Source organism: Corapipo altera, unplaced genomic scaffold (assembly GCF_003945725.1).
Source record: "Corapipo altera isolate COAL_440 unplaced genomic scaffold, ASM394572v1 1, whole genome shotgun sequence".
Lineage (NCBI taxonomy): Eukaryota > Metazoa > Chordata > Aves > Passeriformes > Pipridae > Corapipo > Corapipo altera.
Window position 1 is genome coordinate 7,623,857 of NW_020884873.1, and position 8,781 is coordinate 7,632,637.

Sequence of the window (8,781 nt, forward strand, 5' to 3'; positions counted from 1 at the left end):
GAAAAGGTTGTGCACACATTCTTGCCAAGGAAAGGATGTGTAGAAGTGAAATAACTTTTAAAATAAAAGCACTCTCCCCTTCTGTAATGTCTCACCGTGAATTTATACATTTATTTTTGGTATTAATAGCTTACAACAGTCAGACAGTGTATTTGATAAATCATCTCAGCTCTTAGACACTTCCATAACCTAGGAATAAGGCAACAACATGTACTGTAACTAATCAAACAATTAATTCTTGTACATCTACTGCTGGGTGAGCTCTGCTAGGCTGGCTTGTACTGACTTCCAGTTCCCGATAGTTAAAGGATATATAGGATGTACTTTGATGCCAGAAGGTTTCTTTGCCTGGCAGTCACTAACTGTTCCTGCTTTCTGATTCATTAGCCTGTATGAATTGTTAAATGTTCCTTCCATGTGAATAAGTATTTCTCTCAGGACACAGTATCTGCTGCTCTTAGCCAGTGCAGCTTGTGTCTGATCAGTGGACTCTGTCACTTGAAACTGGACTTGATGTACAGCAGTAAGAAAGCAGTAAGAAAGCTGCAGTCCTGCTTACTGCAGATAATGGGAAGATGGTTTGTACAGCCCTCATTTCAGAGCTGGAGCTGAGCTGAGGTGATATTTTTGTAGGAGACCACAAGCACTGCTGGGGTACAGTGAATTCAATAGTGGGTGAAGTAAAACCAGTGTTTCCTGGTTTTTATCTCCAACAGCTCCAGTAATGGTCTAGCCTAAAGAGAAAAAGTAAGCAGAACTATGTTGGTGAGTATATGAGAACCTCATTATTTCATACAAGGAGGAAGTACGGAGAAGGAAGGTGTGATGATACGGAATTTGAGATGGAAGACAAGTGTTGAAGGCAGGTTGTGTTGTGTGCATTTGTCTTTGAGTAGTGTAGAAGTTGATTTGAATGGCTAATCACTGTGTTACTGAGGAGCCTGCCTGCTCTCCAGTAGCATGTTTATCTGCTATCTGCATCACAAAAAACATGCTCAATTGCGAATTGTAAATGCCATAAGCCTTTAAGAGGTTGATAGGTATTCATAAATGGTAACAAGATGTGTTAGCTAAAAGGGGGGCTCTGCACAGGAGTGGCAACATCTAGGTTGGAGGCAGCTTTGATACTTGGAGGCAGAAGCTCAGATTTGGGAAGGATGAGTAAGAGCAGTTTAACTAGCAAGTACCTGAGATGCTTTATCAGAGGTCTAAGGCTTTAAGGAAGGGTTTGCAGTTTAACAGGCTGCTGCATAGAAGCAGCAGGCTAGAAGATTTAACTGAAGAAACCTACTCATTATGTTGAACAAATCTGCAGTCAGACTGAGTAAATAACATTTGACTTGCAATTCCAGGATATAGCCACTGGGACTCAAGTTTCTACAGCAGGACCTTGCATAGAAGCCTGCAGCTAGAAAGTTCAGGTTTTTAAGTAGTGTGAATTTTAATCGATGTGCCTTTAAGATCTGTTTAGACTAAATTCACTTAATTAAAGCAGTTTTACACAGAAGAATTGATGCCAATGTTATTGACAGGTATGCAGCAGACAATAAGAAACTGAGCACTAATGAGTTGCTTAACACTGGATTGTTTAGCGATAAGAGTTCAGGTATGAAATTAGGGCAAGAACAGTTCAGGGAGCCAAAGAGCTGAAGCTACTGGACGAGACCAGCAGCACAGAGAAACCTGGCACTGAGATGGATTGTGGGCAGGGCTTGTGAGGGAAGGCTTTGCTGCGGCAGAAGCTGATCAGCCATCCTGAGGCAGCGGGTGGTGTCACTGTGGTGAAAGGTTACAGAGGAGTTGAAGCTCGTGGAGTGGCTTTTCTCTCCTTTCCTTTTCACTCATTTTCCCAGTGATATGTGGGAGATGTGCTGCACTTGAACTCCTTCCTAAAGCTTTATGCTCATCCCAATGGTCCTACACACATTACTGTATTTTGCATCTTCTTTAACAGACATTGTGCATCTTCTTTAACAGACATTTTCCAGCTGTTCTTGTCTTCTCTTATTCTGCAGGTGTTTCAGCACTCATGCTGTAGCCCTCACTTAAAATGCTCTGCCTCCCCTAAACACTTAGGTTCGTTCACAAAAAATAGCTGTAAGTGCTCCATTGCTTTGTCCAGGCAGAAATACGTAATTTATTTCATTTTTATGAGCCCCTGTTGCCAGATGAAGAACTATTTACTCAGCTGGTGTTAGTAGAATGCCTATTTTGCAAAATCACTAGCCTATGGAACTGCACAATTAAAACTATGTTAAACATCAACCAAGAAGGGGAACAAGAAGTACACTTCATTGATCAAGGGACACCAAATAATGGACAGTGCAGATTATGCCAACTCTTCTTCATATTTTGGAAGTAACATTGAGTTCATCGAGTGATTAGGGATAATTCTTGGGTCAACAACTGCCAAAGACCACTTGAGGGACACTCAGGACAAGAAAATGCCTGTGTCAGTGGGAGGGGAAATATGTTAATAACTTCAGGGAAAATTATTATCATATGTATATTTCTTCTAGGAAAATCAAAGAATATGCATGTAAACTATAGGATATAAACATAAGCCTTTTCTGTATTTGGGATGCCCAATATTTCAGAGGAAATGTCCCCTCATGCATCCAACACCAAATAAAAGATGCCTGTTTCTTAACACTGTGTTGGGGTTAAGGAGTTTTTAGGCTGTTTTTCAGTAACACACTTACTAATTCAACTAATTCACAAGCACTGGTTGTTTTCTGTCTAGTAAATAACACTTTCTCTGAAATAATGATGAGATGACAAATATAATAATCTCGATGGTGATCTGCCTTGTAAATGTTTAGATTTTATTTGAACCTCTCTGTTGGGAGCTGATCTCTACAACCACTCATAATTCTTGTAAATTCTAACAAGGATGTAGGAAAGAGGGCTTTACCCCTGAGAATAATAATGTAACTGGCTGTAATGTAAAAGGAGAACAAATTTAAAGCAAAACAGTGTAAATGGGACAGATGTGAGAAGGGTCATCATGGAAAGACGAAGATCTATGAAATTTAGAAAATTTGTGGTGTCCCGTGAGGGCTTGGAGCTGGCTGACATATTTCTCCTTCCTTCTGTATGGTGATGCTGGGGCTGAAGTGCCTGTGAGCAGGAGTATGTAAGAAGGGCAGCTCCCCAAGACACTTCTCCCTGGCCACAGCATGTGGCTTGGGTCATGAGCCCAGCTGGTGGACAGAGGTTCCCAGTGCTGAGCAGTAAACAAAGTTTTGTCTGCTAAACTGTGGTTTAGATGTGCCTAGGCACTTCCTAATTTTTCCAGTGGCGTCACAATGTTTAAGTGTTTGTGGTTGTTTATGAGGCTGGTTAACTTAAGCTGAACAAGGTGCCCCTGCTGTTCAGGTGTTTGTGAATGACAACAGACAGCAGCAAAGAAACTATTTGTGAGGCAAATGTAGATCTTCTGTCTGGTTTGCAAGTCTCAAACAAAAGCAAGGCAATGCTGCTCACCTTGTGTGCAAAATATACATCTCCTTGGAAAAGCTATGGGCTACTGCTAGAAACTATGCAAACAAAAGTCAAAGATGATTGAATATTTAGCACATTGCAAAGGCTCTCAAATGAATTAAAACTTGAAAGGCATACCATGTAGATCTGTGAAGGAAGTGGAGAGTAATTGGAGCAATGCAGGTCTTTTTCCATGCTGCTCTACAATTAAACCTCTTAAAACACCTCTAAGAACAATTTGAGGGCCTGATATTGGTTGCAGGTGAGTTATTTTGATCAAAGTCTTTGGAGAAAATAATTTCTTTGTTCTATTCTTTGTGCTTCACTTGGAAACTGTCAAAGATGACAAGGCTTGAAAATTCCTGCAAATAAAGTTCTGGTTTTTAATTAAAATTAGCATAAATCAAACTTTCACCAAACGCCCTAGAGTTTACAAGTGACTGCAGGGAAATTGCTGGCAAATTCTGTTGGCTGACTAAAGGGCATGTGAAGCAGAAAAACACACTCTTCAACTTCACTGCTTCTCTGAGGATGGCATCCATCAGGAATTTCTGTGCTTGTCTTCACTCCCCTGGTCTCTGCTTTGCCTCAAGAGCATTTCTTTAGCTTAGGCTTAACCCCTTGAGACTGCCAGCCCAGCTATCATGTCCTTGCCTTCCCTTTTTAAATCCAATTAGCTCACATGTGTTACGTAATTGAGAGAAATTGCATAAGTATCAATAATACTTCCAGACTGATTTGTTTCTGTTAAGTTGGCACCAAACTTGTAACACTTGCTGCTGATGAAATAACATACCAGAAACACAGGGAAAGGTGGATGATGCTGCGTTATTCATGCCATACAGAAATGTGTATTCCATGAAATGTGCCAGATGTTAATACAAACATTTTTAAGCATTGACTTGTTTCTGGGGTATTCTGTATAAATCAAAAGAAAAGCTTGCAGAAACAGGTTCTATGGGATGTTTAATTAGTGGTTGCTGTAGGAAAAGCACTTGGGAAATCCGTTATCAATGCCTGAGGTAAGAGACAACAGTAAAGTGTGTCATGGGAAGAAATCACAGGTGGTAGAGGATGAAGGTCAGAGAGATGCTTTTGACTGCTCAGACATCCATGAAATCAGTAAGAAGTAGTCTAACCTATTTTAGCTTAAATAAGGAGAAACTTCCTGTTAGCTACATAGTTACACAATACTGAAACTGTTGAGAAAAGTTTGTTTCAAGTATCTTCCTCTTTGACAAAGGGGGGAAACAAAAGAAAATTTAAGGACTAAATGTAACTTATGAAATCTAACAACAAAAAGCAGTGGAAAAAGGCTATTTCTACTTCAGAGTAGAATGAGTCAACCTAGTTTTGGAAAAATCTAGTCTTATGACTCCTAACCACTCCGACAAGAACAAGATGAATGTGTCTTTCCAGACAAGCTCTATCTGCTTGCAGATGCAAGGAAATGGTTAATTGTGGGTAATAAAACAGCTGGTTTTGGGTGATAAAATGACTGAAAGGATCAATTAACTTGTAGAAGAATAGTGAGAAAGGAAATAACTTTTTAAGAATAATGAGAAAAGAAATGCTTGTATGTAATAGGCATTTTTGGGAAGTCTGTACCTTCTGAGTACTTTAGCCAATGAGGAAGGGAAGAGCATTATATGACCAGGAAGAATTTAGGACAAAAAGGAGGCTACATCCTCCAGTTATTCAAGAGAGATTTTCACTGGATGTGCTCAGTGAGCTCTCCCTTTATTCATGAACAAAGTTACTTTGTATCCTCTGTGGACACTAACCTCTGGCAATGAGAATTTTCTCCACAAATTGCTCACACTTTGCTTTACTTACTACCTAGTTATGTCTTGTGCAAAGCCATATTACCTGTTACAATGCTTTGTGTCTAAAAGTGACCAGAAATATCATATTCTTAAGCTACAAGAGCATAAATATTGAGGAATACACCTAGTGCAGGTAGGTCAGTGTGAGCTGCAGGCTGTGCTCTGGGAGCCCCATGCAATGAGATGTGAACTTTGCTCAACAAAGGGCACCAGAGCCCCTGTGGTGCAGCCCAGGTGATTTGTTACCCAGAGACAGAGCAGGAGCTGAGGACTCAAAAACCCTGGACTATGCGCTTGGTCTGGGAGGGTATAAAGGGCCCAGGGGTTCCTTTGTTTGAGGTCCCTCCCCTGAGGCACAAGTTCGAGCTGTTCCCCTGTTGCTGCATCACAATTAAATTACTTAAAGGAACCAGACGCCTGTGACCCTGCTATGGTACACCTGGGGCCGAACTGGTGAGGGAAACTTGTCTGACTGTGTGAGAGTGGGGTGTGCAGGGAGTCAAGGGGAGCACCTGTCACCTCACTGGAGCCATCCCTGTGAAGGGGCTTCAGTCCCAGCTGTGAAAGTCTCGAGTGGTGGGTGCCAGAGTGGCTGTTGAATGGTCAGTCTGGGGAGTTTCCTTTACAATATAGTACGTAATATACTATATTCCGTATTCTATTTTATATTCTACATTCTACACTACATTATACTATATAGAGTACAATAAGCTCGCAGGTTTACCCTCCAGCAATGGGATAATGTGATGGATACACTTGACCCTTGGCTGTACCTTTGTTCACACTGACCGAGAAGCAACAAGGCCTCGTGTCCTTGGGGTGCACTCACAAGCTGTAAAGCTCCTGGCTGACGTACATGGGAGTGAAGGTGTTCTGAAAAAATATTTCAGAAGATGTTCTCAAAACCCAATGCTTCAAGATATCCAAAAGTACAGAACAAGATATGAGAGCTAAAACAAGGTATCTGTCTTGTCTACACTGTTGACTGGCAGCCAGCTATTTCACCGTACAAGCATGGGCAGCCCGTGCAAAGCTTTGAGCTCCCTTTGCTGAAGCAGCAGTCTGCCTGGCAATGATATCTCCCTGAGCAGGGGTGGCTCCCAAGGTTACTCCTTGAGCTTGAGAGATCCCTTACCCATGGCAGATACTCACAAAGTGACTGAGAGCATGCTGAATTAATACTGTGAAGCATTAGTGATCTATGTAGCTACTCAGGTGTTATAGTGTGGATAATTTCATTAGATGTGAACCAACTAAGACTGCATCCAGCTCTACCTGGGCTCTGTAAGAGAGCAAAGGGGTCTACTCTGGACCTTGTGACTCAACAAGAGGGTCCTTCTAACATTTCATCTTCCAGTCCCTCTGTGAGCCATTGTAACTCAATTTTTATTTGTATGTTTCCTCCATGCAGTAATTAATAAAGTGAATTTTGCCACTGAACTTTGTTAAGTTCCATCAAACATTATCAAGTTGTTTTACCTCATTGTTTTTTATTGTTTTTAATAAAACATATTACTGCTTCTGTCTTTTGAGTGAGATCATCCCTCTTCCATGACAGAATCTTCAAATATTTAAATTGATCCTGGAAAATGGACCTGATTTGGTAGCTGGCCGGTTTCTAAATGGATGTGCTTCACACTTACTGTGAGCACAATAGAAGTAGTAGGTGAAATTAGACATTTCATTCACCCATTGAAGTAAAATTATTCTCCTTTGCTGAAAAAAGCTTTGCAAGATTAACCAATAGAACTGTAATCACTGACTTGCAGGGCAGAGTTTATTGGGTGTTATTATTAATCCTTTTAATCTAAGTTTCTTAATTGCTTTTTAACCATTAGTACATATAGAAATGGCTAAAAATGGAGAGTTGCTTTTCAATCATGATTTGTAGGGCCTAAGTCACCTTAAATCAAACAGCTGACACCCAGTAATGCAGGGAAGAACTGCCAGTTTTATTGATGGTGCCTGAACTTTATCGTATGAGCACACTGAACTGATTTAGTGCCAAGAATCCCGCTCCTGACATACTGAGTTCACTGTAAGTTCACGGGTGGATTTTTCTGGGCTCAGTCTAACAAAAATCAGAAGTATGGATGTGAGCATTTAGAACTGTTATGAACATTTTATAGACATGATATACTCCTATTCCTTTTCCATCCACAATACAAATCAACCTGCATGGGTACCTTTTTCAAATGTTTCTCTGGCACACAGCACAGTAGTATGGTTTCTTAGCCCAGTTTAATCTCTTAATAAAGGCTTAAAAATTTAATGTTGGTGTTTTGATATATTGGATACTATGGGAACCAATAGAGTCCCTGATAAGAGATCAACTTACAACGGGGATTTCAGTGAAAAAGGGTAGAGAGAGACAATTAGGTGAACAATCCTTGACAAGACCAATTGTCAAATTCTGACAAAGATTTTAGAAACATGGTATGTCTTAGCAAAGTGATGCAGCTGCTGTAATATTAATGTTATGTGTAATGTGTTAAAGTTTACCTGTATTTAAAAAAAAAAAAAAAAGAGAAATAAAGTGTATAAAAAGAATCCTTGTGTTCTTTGACTGTTCCTTTGACTACTATAAAGGATTTCAGTGTCTTCCCTAATTTCCTGGTTTGGGATTTTTTAACCTTAATATTTTACCTTAGTTGTGAGATAACAATGGAAAAAGTCATCTAGTTTCTCACGATTTGAACCAAACTTTGTGATATTTTTGTTGTTAATCAGTAGCTATATCTAGGCAGTTAGGATTAAGCAGCTGCATTGTGAAACTTACTGAAACTTGTAGGCTTGGCTGATCCTTTGTTTTAAGGAAAAGGAGAACAATCCCAAGATGAATTGGCTGTCTGGATGAGAGCCACCAGGACCGAAGTCAGCAGGACTGAGCAGTAACTGAGGGAAAAGAAGTTTTGGTGGGGGAGGTTGTGACTGCTGACCCACTGCCCACCTACTCAGAATAGACTCCCGAGTCAAATGGAGGGAAGAGCTGTGCACGAGGACTAATTAGCATGAAAAGTGAGAGATACAACTAGCAAATAAGGGTTTGAGTAGTAAATAATGAAAAAGCTATGTGATTTGTAACCAATTAATGCTGATGCCTTTGTTTGTTAAACTGTGTAAATAGCATAAAGTTTTGATGACGGGGAGCCAGACTTTCGGGGGTTACCACACAGCTCCCTACTTTGCACAAACAAGAATAAAGAAACAGAAATACCTCTCCTTGGTGTGTGGATTGGCTGCACAGCAGGAAATGAGCCCATGTTTGAGACAATAAAAGCACAGTGAGGACACAAGAAATATGATAAAACTAACATTGATGGGGGTAAATGTAAAAATTCATTTGCAGTAATAACAATGGTTCCATCAGGATGGAAAAGAGCTCCTCTCAGTCAATGAAACTGGAGATAGTTAAAAAATTGGATTGACCTGAAGAGGCTTTGGTAAGAAAAATACTAGTGCAATATTGTAT